This window comes from Bufo bufo, chromosome 3 (assembly GCF_905171765.1).
Source record: "Bufo bufo chromosome 3, aBufBuf1.1, whole genome shotgun sequence".
Classification (NCBI taxonomy): Eukaryota; Metazoa; Chordata; class Amphibia; order Anura; family Bufonidae; genus Bufo; species Bufo bufo.
In genome coordinates, this window is record NC_053391.1 from 329,271,527 (window position 1) to 329,287,820 (window position 16,294).

General features: G+C 41.6%; 1 protein-coding gene across 3 annotated transcripts in view; it reads left to right on the forward strand.

Moving 5' to 3' along the window:
• COL8A2 (collagen type VIII alpha 2 chain) overlaps nucleotides 1-16,294 on the forward strand; it is a 155,986-nt gene that overhangs the window by 40,178 nt on the left and 99,514 nt on the right. For all 3 annotated transcript variants that reach the window (XR_005777565.1, XM_040424393.1, XM_040424391.1), the window contains exon 2: nucleotides 4,089-4,144. The gene's annotated coding sequence lies outside the window, so the exon portion shown is untranslated. The remainder of the gene's footprint in view (nucleotides 1-4,088; nucleotides 4,145-16,294) is intronic.

The window sequence follows — 16,294 nt, forward strand, 5'->3', positions numbered from 1 at the left end:
CTCATACCTCCTGCAACCATTGACTTTGAAGAAGGATGTTCCATTGTTCAACGTGTTGCATAACACTTGATCACAATAAACCTAAATTTCATGCAATTTCATTCAAGTGCTGTCTATTTTGGACTTTTGGTGGAAGGGTCTCAAGTGGTGTGCACCAATATATTTAGGAGTTGTGCCCTAAGGCGTCGTAAATGGGTTTTCCAGTCTTTAAACAAATTGGCCAGTGATCTGTAATGCCTTCCTCATCATCAAATGATATGCTGCTTAAATATGAAAAGTTCCATGGTCGCCTGCCGATGTTTATTTATTACATCCGAGAGATGACAAATTGTCCTGACGTGAGCCAAGCAGCCAATTACTGACTGCAGTGGTCAAGTCAATATGGTCGACATATCACTGCTGCGCCCAGGGTAAAATGGTTCCACTCTGAGGGGGAGATGACATGATAGCAGCCAGAGCTCTTGATAGCCTAGTAATTTGTAAAAGTGCCCAGCACAATATAAAAGATACACAAATCTCTATGTTATAAAGTGCATATGTGAACTTAGCTGGCTGAATTTGGGGTGTTTCAACTACACATTCTCTTGTAAACTATAAACTCGCCCCCAAGTCAACTCAACGACACTTTGTAGATTGATTCTAAAAATTGTTAGGACCAAACACCCGGAATCCCAGATACATACAGTAGATATACAGGTAAATGACCTATTTGACTATAGACTAGTGAGAATTACAGATTTGTGCCCTATTCGGGTGTTTTCACATGTGGTGGACTTGTAGCAGAAATTTCTGTAACTGCCCCAGAAATCCATACACATAGTACAAAAAACCCTATTCATATGTATGGAAGCAATTTTCATTCTGCAACACCTATGACGTGTGTATGTAGGTTTTTTGTCCAGAGAAGGGGAAGGCAAATGCCTTTGACTTTGGGCATTAGAGACTAATTGTGCCTTGGTGGTTTCATGGTGTAATAAAGACAACAATGCAGTTGAATAAAACAAGATGTACACTTGCTTGGCTGTTCTCAGAACTCCATAGAAATTAATGGAGCATGCTGGGAGTCGTAGTTTCATCACAGCTGGAGTGCCGGAGGTTAGCCATCACTGGTATAGACAGTCTATGTGAAGCAAGTATCTATGTTGCCTCAGTAAGCTACTAGGGTGGATGGATGATTCATTTTTTCTTCTCGCACATAAAAGCAAGTACAGAAATAAGTAAATCTGGCTGCAGGAATGTATTATTTTTATTACATAAAAATGACTATTGTATCTTGACTCTTTAGGAGGGATGGCGAGACAAGGTTTTTGGGGTTTTTTAAATACTTGAACCTTTTTATTCTTTGTAAATTTCTGTAAGGAATATTTTACAAAGGCAATTCCAAGCTTGAACTACTTCCCCTGTCTATGCTCTGAACAAGAAAACCGCTCCTCTCCTCAAAACGTGGGCTCTGGAAGAGATTTTTTTTTTCCTTCAAAAAAAAAAGTCTAGTTTCAGAAGAACACGGTAAAGGCTTTGGCAACTAAAGCGTCTTTCCACAAGTCGAGGAGGGGGTGAGAGGCAAAGACCTAGATTTTTTCTTCCTTTTTACATGCTGATTGAAATTCCAGAATTTTCCAGCCCTGCTTAACTGTGTATTGTGGTCTGTACTGGACACATCAGGGACTTTCAACGCATTTCCGTGTTTTTGTGCTTTGTCTTTGAGGCCATTCCCAAGAACTATTAACAAAAAGGACTGCATATGGATTTACTATAGTTTTATTTGTGATTCCTATTTACTACAAAATAGTAGACGTATAGAGGTGCATTTTATTTAGAATGTCATGTGGGCAAGATATATATCATTTATATCGCAGTCTCCTGATTTTTTTGATATTTATCACCAGAATCTTCTGGTAGTGGTATTATTTTTAAATCTGCAAAACATTGACTGAATTGGAAAAAAAAGAAAAGCTGCATGGAAAAAGCGTAGACCTTTCTATGCTGGGGATCATGGACACCCGGCCTTCTGGTGTACCTGTCCCGGTCATTACATGGCCAGGACCATTCAGAGAGCCTATCTGTTGGTGGTATTTATAGGGGCTCCTGTGGAAGGCACTAAAGAAGTCATCTATGACAAGCACTAAAAGGATACACACGTACGGGACACTATAGAGGCACATGTCAGGCAGGCAAAATGAGGCTTACGGAGGCATACTTGGCTGGCCTGACCTGTTTTATTACACATTCTTAGGTTTTCTTTCTGGAACTTTGAAGCAAATATAAACTGGTAATGGTACAAATTTGAGACTCAGTAAATAATAGGTTGCTGGATGATTTTATCATTGTTTCACTCAGGATGGAAGGTTAACTATTCATCCAATCCCAGCCACTGAGACAGTTGGGTGGCTTTTTCAGGATCAGAAAAACATGGCTGCTTTCTTCCAGAAAACAGTGCCACATCAGTCTATGGGTTGGGTCTGGTATTGCAGCTAAGTTCCATTGAAATGAATATGATTGAGCTGCAATGTCACTGTGAACATATGTGACAGTTTTTTTTTCTAATCTTAAACAACCCCTTTGGCTATCATTCTGGTCATAGCATACAATATCTATATCTCCATATCTACAGTATCTACCATTCTTGAGAATGTCCCATGCCCTATTGCTGTAAAACAAAAAGTGATAACAAGACCATTGCAGATGGTTGTTTGCCTACTTAAAGAGAATCGGTCACCTCTCCTGACATGTCTATTTTTAGTAATTCTTGCATCCCCCCATCCCCCTTGTAATAATTCTGGAGCACCTTCTATTCTTATGGCTCTATGTTGTGCCATTATTTTATTATTAAGTTATGAATGAATTACTAGCAGTTTATAATGAAGGTCCAGATGGATGTTATGTGTTGGGGGGGGGGGGGGGGGGGGGGGTCGGTCCCTGTACAGTCTAACACTGGCAGCACTGATTGGATAATGTCAGTCTGTGCACATCATGGAGTTCTAAGATCTTGTACTATACACCTTCATTTCTTTCAATGGCCATTGTACTATGAAATAATTGTGGGGGGTATAAAGTGGGGGCTTACTGTATATTAAAGGGGCTGTGTCACTTCAGCAAATACCATGTATTATGTAGAGAAAGTTATTACAAGGCACACTTACTAATGTATTGTTACTATCCATATTACTTTCTTTGCTTCCTGGATTCATTTTTCCATCATATTATACACTGCTCGTTTCCATGGTTACGACCGCCCTACAATCCATCAGTGGTGGTCGTGCTTGCACACTATAGGAAAAAGCACCAGCCTATGTGCACGCCCACAGTCCCAGTCACCAGAGAGTCCAGTACTTTTTCCTACAGTGTGCACGGCCACTGCTGATGGATTGCAGGGTGGTCATAACTATGGAAATGCACGGTGTATAATGTGATGAAAAAATTAATACAGCCAGTAAAGGAAGCAATATGGGTAATAACAATACATTAGTAAGTGCCTTGTATTAACTTTCTCTACATGATAAATGTCACTTGCTGAAGGGACACAAGTCCTTTAAGTTTTTTGGAAACACAGATCTAAACATTTCTATAGACATCTAATGAATATTATTTAATATAGAAAAGTAATGTTGCGTCAATGAAGATTTATCAGCATAGAAACTGAGAGAGGAAATTATTTCATTTTCCTCAGTTATTATGGCAGGTCATTGACTCAGGAAAATGTGTGTTTGTGAAAGCTCCATTCAACTAGCAATACAGAGAATTTTGGAATGGAAGAAAAAAGGAAATATTACTTGGCAATAATTTGTGAGTAATGGCTTAAATTAAGAACTGTGGTTTTACCACCATTAGGACCACCCTGATTCTATACTAAATCTGGATGAATGGCTGAGGCTTCAGATTTCAGCTTTAATATCCCCTACTATGGTTGAAGACACGAATAATTCATCTGATTTGACCATTTCTGCCTATGATATGTGCATCTATGGTAGTGAATATTATGATTAGACTGTAAATTATGTTAATAGCAAATAAAACCTATGTTTGTTCAGTATACAAATTATAAAAGCACAAAAACACAACAAATATATATATTTTTTTCTCAATCACAGATCTGTTTGCAGTGCGACCAGGAAAAGTGCTATTTAATACATTGTGACAAGACCAGGTAGGACTAAAGGTTCTGTAAATGTGAATATATTACTTACGAGTCCATCCTGTCAGCGCTATAGCTTTGCCATTTACAGCACATTGGGAAAAGTCACACTCCACTATGTTGTATATTAAAACTGAACAGATACGTATACTACATAACACACAAACTGATTTTAAATTTTAGAGAAAAGAGATTAATACAATTACATATTTGAAAGAGAAATTTGCGGAAATAGAGTTAAGTCATTGTTTTTTTGGCAAAACATGTGCCGTGGATGCTGACTGCCATGATGGACGCCAGCAAGCCACCCTTGTCTAGGTCAAGATAGCGTGCTCAGTCTTTGCCCTGGATGAAGAAAAGCCTAGGTATGACTAAGGTTAGACCAGCCAAAAACAGTAGATAGCTGTCGGTCATACACATACCTGTTTGGTCGAGCATGCATATGTCCTGAACATGGAGAGGGGAGAAAGACACTGGAGAAAGACACCTCAGGAGGCACCAATACACAATAGATATACACATGTGCATGGCTAGGTTTAACCACCTCAGCCCCCAGTGCTTAAACACCCTGAAAGACCAGGCCACTTTTTACACTTCTGACCTACACTACTTTCACCGTTTATTGCTCGGTCATGCAACTTACCACCCAAATGAATTTTACCTCCTTTTCTTCTCACTAATAGAGCTTTCATTTGGTGGTATTTCATTGCTGCTGACATTTTTACTTTTTTTGTTATTAATCGAAATTTAACGATTTTTTTTGCAAAAAAATGACATTTTTCACTTTCAGTTGTAAAATTTTGCAAAAAAAACGACATCCATATAGAAATTTTGCTCTAAATTTATAGTTCTACATGTCTTTGATAAAAAAAAAATGTTTGGGTAAAAAAAAAATGGTTTGGGTAAAAGTTATAGCGTTTACAAACTATGGTACAAAAATGTGAATTTCCGCTTTTTGAAGCAGCTCTGACTTTCTGAGCACCTGTCATGTTTCCTGAGGTTCTACAATGCCCAGACAGTACAAACACCCCACAAATGACCCCATTTCTGAAAGTACACACCCTAAGGTATTCGCTGATGGGCATAGTGAGTTCATAGAACTTTTTATTTTTTGTCACAAGTTAGCGGAAAATGATGATTTTTTTTTTTTTTTTTTTTTTCCTTACAAAGTCTCATATTCCACTAACTTGTGACAAAAAATAAAAACTTCTATGAACTCACTATGCCCATCAGCGAATACCTTGGGGTCTCTTCTTTCCAAAATGGGGTCACTTGTGGGGTAGTTATACTGCCCTGGCATTCTAGGGGCCCAAATGTGTGGTAAGGAGTTTGAAATCAAATTCTGTAAAAAATGACCTGTGAAATCCGAAAGGTGCTCTTTGGAATATGGGCCCCTTTGCCCACCTAGGCTGCAAAAAAGTGTCACACATCTGGTATCTCCGTACTCAGGAGAAGGTGGGGAATGTGTTTTGGGGTGTCATTTTATATATACCCATGCTGGGTGAGAGAAATATCTTGGCAAAAGACAACTTTTCCCATTTTTTTATACAAAGTTGTCATTTGACCAAGATATTTATCTCACCCAGCATGGGTATATGTAAAAAGACACCCCAAAACACATTCCTCAACTTCTCCTGAGTACGGGGATACCAGATGTGTGACACTTTTTTGCAGCCTAGGTGGGCAAAGGGGCCCATATTCCAAAGAGCACCTTTCGGATTTCACTCCTCATTTTTTCCTGAATTTGATTTCAAACTCCTTACCACACATTTGGGCCCCTAGAATACCAGGGCAGTATAACTACCCCACAAGTGACCCCATTTTGGAAAGAAGACACCCCAAGGTATTCCGTGAGGGGCATGGCGAGTTCCTAGAATTTTTTATTTTTTGTCACAAGTTAGTGGAAAATGATGATTTTTTTTTTTTTTTTTTTTTTTTCATACAAAGTCTCATATTCCACAAACTTGTGACAAAAAATAAAAACTTCCATGAACTCACTATGCCCATCAGCGAATACCTTGGGGTCTCTTCTTTCCAAAATGGGGTCACTTGTGTGGTAGTTATACTGCCCTGGCATTCTAGGGGCCCAAATGTGTGGTAAGTAGGTAAATGACCTGTGAAATCCGAAAGGTGCTCTTTGGAATGTGGGCCCCTTTGCCCACCTAGGCTGCAAAAAAGTGTCACACATCTGGTATCTCTGTATTCAGGAGAAGTTGAGGAATGTGTTTTGGGGTGTCTTTTTACATATACCCATGCTGGGTGAGATAAATATCTTGGTCAAATGCCAACTTTGTATAAAAAAATGGGAAAAGTTGTCTTTTGCCAAGATATTTCTCTCACCCAGCATGGGTATATGTAAAATGACACCCCAAAACACATTCCCCAACTTCTCCCGATTACGGAGATACCAGATGTGTGACACTTTTTTGCAGCCGAGGTGGGCAAAGGGGCCCATATTCAAAAGAGCACCTTTCGGATTTCACAGGTCATTTTTTACAGAATTTGATTTCAAACTCCTTACCACACATTTGGGCCCCTAGAATGCCAGGGCAGTATAACTACCCCACAAGTGACCCCATTTTGGAAAGAAGAGACCCCAAGGTATTCGCTGATGGGCAATGTGAGTTCATGGAAGTTTTTATTTTTTGTCACAAGTTAGTGGAATATGAGACTTTGTATGAAAAAAAAATAAAAAAAAAAAATAAGCATTTTCCACTAACTTGTGACAAAAAATAAAAAATTCTAGGAACTCGCCATGCCCCTCACAGAATACCTTGGGGTGTCTTCTTTCCAAAATGGGGTCACTTGTGGGGTAGTTATACTGCCCTGGCATTTTCCAGGGGCCCTAATGTGTGGTAAGTAGGTAAATGACCTGTGAAATCCTAAAGGTGCTCTTTGGAATATGGGCCCCTTTGCCCACCTAGGCTGCAAAAAAGTGTCACACATGTGGTATCGCCGTATTCAGGAGAAGTTGGGGAATGTGTTTTGGGGTGTCATTTTACATATACCCATGCTGGGTGAGAGAAATATCTTGGCAAAAGACAACTTTTCCCATTTTTTTATACAAAGTTGGCATTTGACCAAGATATTTCTCTCACCCAGCATGGGTATATGTAAAATGACACCCCAAAACACATTCCCCAACTTCTCCTGAGTACGGCGATACCAGATGTGTGACACTTTTTTGCAGCCTAGATGCGCAAAGGTGCCCAAATTCCTTTTAGGAGGGCATTTTTAGACATTTGGATACCAGACTTCTTCTCACGCTTTGGGGCCCCTAGAATGCCAGGGCAGTATAAATACCCCACATGTGACCCCATTTTGGAAAGAAGACACCCCAAGGTATTCAATGAGGGGCATGGCGAGTTCATAGAAATTTTTTTTTTTTGGCACAAGTTAGCGGAAATTGATATTTTTAATTTTTTTCTCACAAAGTCTCCCGTTCCGCTAACTTGGGACAAAAATTTCAATCTTTCATGGACTCAATATGCCCCTCACGGAATACCTGGGGGTGTCTTCTTTCCGAAATGGGGTCACATGTGGGGTATTTATACTGCCCTGGCATTCTAGGGGCCCTAAAGCGTGAGAAGAAGTCTGGAATATAAATGTCTAAAAAATTTTACGCATTTGGATTCCGTGAGGGGTATGGTGAGTTCATGTGAGATTTTATTTTTTGACACAAGTTAGTGGAATATGAGACTTTGTAAGAAAAAAAAAAAAAAATTCTGCTAACTTGGGCCAAAAAAATATCTGAATGGAGCCTTACAGAGGGGTGCTAAATGACAGGGGGGTGATCAATGACAGGGGGGTGATCAATGACAGGGGGGTGATCAATGACAGGGGGGTGATCAATGACAGGGGGGTGATCAGGGAGTCTATATGGGGTGATAACCACAGTCATTGATCACGCCCGTGTAAGGCTTCATTCAGACGTCCGGATGCGTTTTGCGGATCCGATCCATCTATCAGTGCATCCGTAAAAATCATGCGGACATCTGAATGGAGCTTTACAGGGGGGTAATCAATGACAGGGGGGTGATCAATGACAGGGGGGTGATCAGGGAGTCTATATGGGGTGATCACCACAGTCATTGATCATGCCCCTGTAAGGCTTCATTCAGACGTCCGGATGCGTTTTGCGGATCGGATCCATCTATCAGTGCATCCGTAAAAATCATGCGGACATCTGAATGGAGCTTTACAGGGGGGTAATCAATGACAGGGGGGTGATCAATGACAGGGGGGTGATCAGGGAGTCTATATGGGGTGATCACCACAGTCATTGATCATGCCCCTGTAAGGCTTCATTCAGACGTCCGGATGCGTTTTGCGGATCGGATCCATCTATCAGTGCATCCGTAAAAATCATGCGGACATCTGAATGGAGCTTTACAGGGGGGTAATCAATGACAGGGGGGTGATCACCACAGTCATTGATCATGCCCCTGTAAGGCTTCATTCAGACGACCGGATGCGTTTTGCGGATCCGATCCATGTATCAGTGCATCCGTAAAAATCATGCGGACATCTGAATGGAGCTTTACAGGGGGGTGATCAGGGAGTCTATATGGGGTGATCACCACAGTCATTGATCATGCCCCTGTAAGGCTTCATTCAGACGTCCGGATGCGTTTTGCGGATCCGATCCATCTATCAGTGCATCCGTAAAAATCATGCGGACATCTGAATGGAGCTTTACAGGGGGGTAATCAATGACAGGGGGGTAATCAATGACAGGGGGGTGATCAGGGAGTCTATATGGGGTGATCACCACAGTCATTGATCATGCCCCTGTAAGGCTTCATTCAGACGTCCGGATGCGTTTTGCGGATCCGATCCATCTATCAGTGCATCCGTAAAAATCATGCGGACATCTGAATGGAGCTTTACAGGGGGGTAATCAATGACAGGGGGGTGATCACCACAGTCATTGATCATGCCCCTGTAAGGCTTCATTCAGACGACCGGATGCGTTTTGCGGATCCGATCCATGTATCAGTGCATCCGTAAAAATCATGCGGACATCTGAATGGAGCTTTACAGGGGGGTAATCAATGACAGGGGGGTAATCAATGACAGGGGGGTGATCAGGGAGTCTATATGGGGTGATCACCACAGTCATTGATCATGCCCCTGTAAGGCTTCATTCAGACGTCCGGATGCGTTTTGCGGATCCGATCCATCTATCAGTGGATCCGTAAAAATCATGCGGACGTCTGAATGGAGCTTTACAGGGGGTTGATCAATGACAGGGGGGTAATCAATGACAGGGGGGTGATCAGGGAGTCTATATGGGGTGATCAGGGGTGATTAGGGGTGATCAGGGGCTAATAAGGGGTTAATAAGTGATGGGGGGGGGGTGTAGTGTAGTGTAGTGGTGCTTGGTGCTACTTTACTGAGCTACCTGTGTCCTCTGGTGGTCGATCCAAACAAAGGGGACCACCAGAGGACCAGGTAGCAGGTATATTAGACGCTGTTATCAAAACAGCGTCTAATATACCTGTTAGGGGTTAAAAAAAACACATCTCCAGCCTGCCAGCGAACGATCGCCGCTGGCAGGCTGGAGATCAACTCTCTTACCTTCCGTTCCTGTGAGCGCGCGCGCCTGTGTGCGCGCGTTCACAGGAAATCTCGCGTCTCGCGAGATGACGCGTATATGCGTGACTGTGCGCAGCGCTGCCACCTCCGGAACGCGATCCTGCGTTAGGCGGTCCGGAGGTGGTTAAAGGGGTATTCCCATCTAGGACATTGATGGCATATTGCTAGCATATGACATCAATGTCAAATAGGTGTGGGTCCCACGTCTGGGACCTGCTCCTATCTCCAGAACGGTACCCTGAAACAAGCAGAGAGAAGCTCCTCATGCGTGGTCACCTTCCATTTAATGCTATAAGAGTTCCAGAAGGGCTATTTGCCTTGCTTGCGTGGCGTTCTCTCCATTCACTGCTTTGGGACTTCCGAAAACAGCCAAGTGCGCTCTCTCAGCTATTTTTGGAACTCCCATTACAATGAATGGAGAGCACACTGTGCACATGCAGTGTGCTCTCCTTCACTTCAGGGGCCTCATTCTGTAGATAGGAATTGGTCCCAGACGTGGGGCCCGCACCTATCTGACATTGATGTCATATTCTAGTGATACGCCATCAATGTCCCACATGGTCCATCCCCTAAGACAGAAGAGCTACATTAGTTTCACTAATATATATATTAGGGCTATATATATTTTTTTGTCATGTATAATGGAAAGAAACTGAACCGTTATTTGGCCCCATAGACATGTATTAGGACACAGCAAAACGGAATGACTCTTAAAGGCTTCCGTTTTGTATTCCGTCCTAGAATTCCGTAACTTTATTATAATGGAACCTATAACTGAATTCCCTAATGCTATTTGGTCATTAAAGGGAACCTGTCACCTGCAAAACGCATATTAAACCGACCACAGTACCTTTCAGTATCCCCCTGTGTGTTGCTAATCATGTTTTTCTTTCCTCTTTGTGTTTCTTCATACTTGTTAAAAACGCTGTTTTAATGTTGGTTGGAGCTGTCGCCAAATCAGGCTTGAAGTCAAGGGGGCAGCGGCCTCCTTGCATCAAGTAAAGCTAAGCCCGCCCCTTACACCTCCTATCTACAATTAGATGGACATGCTGCCATGTTGCCGGGATCGTGCTCTTCTAGCGCATGCGCGGTACGCTGCCTGTTACAACGCGACGGCCGGGCACGCGCGATCGAACTGTCCGGCGCATCCGCAGTCAGCAACATGAAGGCGGGTGAGTGAGGATCATGCTGTAACAGGCAGCGTACCTCGCATGCGCTAGAAGAGCACGATCCCGGCAACATGGCAGCATGTCCATCTAATTGTAGAGAGGAGGTGTAAGGGGCGGGCTTAGCTTTACTTGATGCAAGGAGGCCTCTGCATGGAGTTTGTTCTTCCCGTGATTGCAAGGATTTCTTCCACACTCCAAAGACAAACTGCGAGGGAACAGCTTGATACTAATGTCTGTGAAGTGCTGTGGAATATGTTAGTGCTATATAAGTGCGTAAAATAAATAAATGAAGGATCGTGTCTACTGATGGGTTTAGATGGAAGCCTGCAAAATCTTTTTTGTGCTTAGTAAGTGGCATTTTCATGCATTGATTACTCATAGCTCTTGTTACCAGTGGGGTACCTCAGGGATCTGTTCTGGGACCCATATTGTTGAATGGATTAGGCAGTGGCTGAGGGACAGACAACAGAGGGTTGTAGTCAATGGAGTATATTCACACCAAGGTCTTGTTACCAGTGGGGTACCTCAGGGATCTGTTCTGGGACCCATATTGTTTAATATCTTTATCAGCAAAATTGCAGAAGGCCTCAATGGTAAGGTGTGTCTTTTTGCTGATGACACAAAGATTTGTAACAGGGTTGATGTTCCTGGAGGGATACACCAAATGGAAAGGGATTTAGGAAAACTAGAGGAATGGTCAAAAATCTGGCAACTAAAATTTAATGTTGATAAGTGCAAGATAATGCACCTGGGGCATAAAAACCCAAGAGCAGAATATACAATCAGTGATACAGTCCTAACCTCAGTATCTGAGGAAAGGGATTTAGGGGTCATTATTTCAGAAGACTTAAAGGTAGGCAGACAATGTCATAGAGCAGCAGGAAATGCTAGCAGAATGCTTGGGTGTATAGGGAGAGGCATTACTAGTAGAAAGAGGGAGGTGCTCATGCCGCTCTACAGAGCACTAGTGAGACCTCATTTGGAGTATTGTGCTCAGTACTGGAGACCATATCTCCAGAAGGATATTGATACTTTGGAGAGAGTTCAGAGAAGAGCTACTAAACTGGTACATGGATTGCAGGATAAAACTTACCAGGAAAGATTAAAGGACCTTAACATGTATAGCTTGGAAGAAAGACGAGACAGAGGGGATATGATAGAAACTTTTAAATACATAAAGGGAATCAACAAGGTAAAAGAGGAGAGAATATTTAAAAGAAGAAAAACTGCTACAAGAGGACATAGTTTTAAATTAGAGGGGCAAAGGTTTAAAAGTAATATCAGGAAGTATTACTAAACTGAGAGAGTAGTGGATGCATGGAATAGCCTTCCTGCAGAAGTGGCAGCTGCAAATACAGTGAAGGGGTTTAAGCATGCATGGGATAGGCATAAGGCCACCCTTCATATAAGATAGGGCCAGGGGCTATCCATAGTACTCAGTATATTGGGCAGACTAGATGGGCCAAAGGGTTCTTATCTGCCGACACATTCTATGTTTCTATGTTTCTATAGCTGAGGGGCCATCCACTAAAGAGATACCACTTTTCATTTATTTTGCAGTAACAGAGAAAATATTCTTTAGGACATATGCAGAATACAAGAGTTCAGTCTTTGCAGATATTATCCTGTTATTATACTGCATGTGATCTGTAAATATGTCATAAGGATAGGACTCTAAGGAGGATAGAATTAAGGGCATGTGACAAAGTGCTGGTGAGATTACCCTGAGTATGGGAGTTCAGAATTATTCTGAAAAATCACTGACAAAGAAATCATTATAGAAACCATGTACTCTATACCGTATTGTATAGTGTTGTTATAGTCAAAAATGTATTGACAGGAAAGGAGAGTTAGAGTGTTGCTTCAAAGTTTGCGAACCATTCAGAATTTTCTGTATTTCTGCGTTAATTTGACCTAAAACTACATCCGAAGTCCTAACAGTAGATAAAGATAACCAAATCAAACAAATGATTACAAAATATTAGACTTGGTCATTTACTTACTGAGGAAAATGATCCAATATCATATGTTTGTGAGTGGCTTTCAGTATCTGGTGTGACCCTCATGTGCAGCAAAAACTGCAAGTTAAGTGTGTTTCCAGTAATTGTTCATCAGCTTGGAGGAATTTTAGCCCATTCCTCCATACAAAACATCTTCAACTCTGTTACGTTGGTGGGTTGCCCCCATGAACTGCTCACTTCAGGTCCTTCCACAACATTTCTATTGGACTAAAGTCAGTACTTGGACTGGACCAGTCCAAAACTTTAATTCTATTCTTCTTTAACCATTCTTTGGTAGAATGACTAGTGTACTTTGGGTCGTTGTCTTTCTGCATGACCCATGTTCTTTTGAGATTCAGCTCACAGACAGATGTCCTGATATTTTCCTTTAGAATTTGCTGGCATAATTCAGAATTCATTGTTCCATCAATTATGGCAAGCTGCCCTGGCCCAGATGCAATAAAACAGGACCAAACCATGATACTACTACCACCCAGGGTTGCCAATCATCCAGAAATTTCTGGACAGTCTGTAAAAATAGGCAACTTATTTCCTGTGTCCGTGATTTTTTTGAGGCTGGTGGTACTTGACTAGAATATTTTGGTGATAATTATCATTTTACAGCTCACAGTAAATGCTGGTAATGAGGTGTGATAAGTATATTGAGCTATAGACATATTATCTTTATCATTCATAATGTTTTTCCAATTTATCCATAAAAATGTTGGCTTTACTTGTTGTTCAGTGTCCTCCTGATGGTCCTCCTCAGGATAGGTCATCAGTATATGATCGGTGGGGGTCTGACACCAGGGACCCCCACCATTTAGCTGTGTGAGAAGGCAGTAGTACTTCTGTGAGCGCAGTAGCCTTCTCTCTGCTTTTCCTATGCTGAGTAATGACATGTTTATGTGTCATGTGGCCTAGGATCAGCTCAGCTTCATTGAAGTGAATGGGGCTGAGCTGCGACACCAAGCACAGCGACTATACAATGTACGGCGCTGTGCTTGGTCAACAGGGAGAAGGATTCCCACCGATCATATACTGATGAATTATCCAGAGAAAAAGTAAACATGGATATAAAAAAAGTTATAGGCTTTAGAAAATGTAGACAAAACATTATTTTTTTCAAGATTTTTTTTCTTCAGTATCAAAAAGCAAGAAAAACTATATATATGTGTTATTGCCGGATTGGGACTGACCTGGAGAATTAAGAGCACAAGTCAGTTTTACTGCATAGTGAATGCCGTAAAAAAAATAAAAAAAGTAAAACTGTGGCAGATTTGCTTTTTTTTTTTTCCAATTCCACCACATTTGGAAATGTTTCCCCACTTTCCACTCCATCCTATGCAGTAATAAATGGTGGCATTAGAAAGTACAACTTGTCCCGCAAATTTTTTTTTACCTACATGGGTGAACTGTCAAACATATCTGGACTACTCCAGGAGGTAGCGACCTGATAGCTCCCCTGCAGTGAAGTCCAGATTCCTGTATAGGTTTTAAAGGGTGAATACAAGGGGACTGCCAGGAAAACACCCTTAGGTTTAGTCCAAAGTCAAATTGCTCAGTTGATGCCGTGTTTCCATACCCACTAAACATAACAAAATATCATGCTTTATTTCTTCAAATTAAAAAGCCAGCATAGGAACACTTAGGAGAGCTATGAGTAAGGGAGCATTCACACGACCGTGTTTTTCTTCCGTGCCCTTTCCGCAACTTTTGCGGACAATGCACGAACCCATTCATTTCTATGGGTCCGCAAAAATTGCGGAATGCCTTTCATTGTCATCCGTGTGCTGTCCGTTCCGTATGTCCATTCCTTTTATTTTAGAACATGTCCTATACTTGGCTGCAAATTGCAGTCCGTGGCCCCATAGAAAGTCATTGGTTCCGTAAAAAATGGATAGCACACGGAAATGCATCCGTATGTCATCCGTTTTTTGTGGACCTCTGGACTGAAAACATTCTAGGAAACTCCATTTCAGTCCCATTTCAGTTTTTTGCGGACCGTGAAAAACGGATGACACACGGAAGCACCACGTCCGTATTATACGGACTTACGGAACGGAAACGGAAAGATAACTGAAGACATACGGAACACACGGATCCGTGATAAGGGTGATGGTCATCTGAAACGAGTAAGCAATCTCATACCATCTCTTAATTTGAAGAAATAAAGGATGTGATTTTATCTTAATCAGAAATTTGGAGTCTAGATTCACCTCCACTCTTGAACTAAATCGAAGGAATGTCCACCTTTGGCCACAGTGCATGTATCTTAGTATTAGCCAGAGACCGTTACCAGATCTATCAAACTCATGCCCTCTGGAGTTGTCTAGAGAGAAATGAGACCCCCATTATCAAAGCTTTTTTACATTTCCAAGCATAAAGGCCCGTATGAATCTATACTCTTATACCTACACCAAAGCATGTAATATAGATATAAATTATAAATTCAGATTTGCAGCTGCGGTTCCCATGCCAAAAAGACACATGGTATGAATCGTGTATGGGCATTTCTCTTTGAGCAGGGTGTGTACATAACACTGAAGGATACCCTGTTATTGAGAAGCAATTCTCCCTTTCTTCGTTGACCCAAATATGTTTAGCTGTTCTTATTACATAGCCAAACATGTGCAATGTTTCTTTCGCTAATAACAACATCACACACCTACCAGCAGGGCAGCCTCTCCCATATTATGCCTCACATGTTCAAGAAGCCCAGCTGACCGCGTTGTCCCGCAGAAACTTATTTGAATGTAAACTGAGTTCCGAGGCAGCTTTTTCTCATTTTCAAACTATTTCATATCAGACCTTGGCCTTTCGTTTGTTTTCTTTGAATTTGGTTGAGAAAATGGTCTACATTTCTAAGGATATATCTGCCTAGGAATCTTGGCAGGCGGATAGACATATATCTAAACACACAGCAAATCTGAAACAGGAGGCACCTATTAGCAAGGAATAAACAAGATTTTCTGCTAGCCTTGGAATAGGAGTAAGCTGGAAATAGATGATTTTGACTGGTAATTTTGGGTTGGTGATTCCTAACTGCTTCTTCGGACCTGCTCATAGGATTACAATGGGATATTTTAATTTTAAAGGTATACCTGTGTCTGAGGAGGGGCACAGTAATGGAAGAATGTTAATTTAATTCACACTTTCCTTTTTTTGTGGGGGTTGTGTTTTGGGGTATTCAATAACTTTCATAAAAATAATGTAGAGGTGGATGAGACTTTCGTATTTTAGAGATCATGATTGCTACTTTAAGCTATCATCTAGCCCAGCCCTGAGAATCTGGGCCCTGGGCTGCTGTGCCAAGTAGCAATGCAGAGGCTGAAACTCAAATTCAGCTGTGGGAGTAATCGCTGCTCCCGAAGTTGAATTTGAGTTTTGGTGCC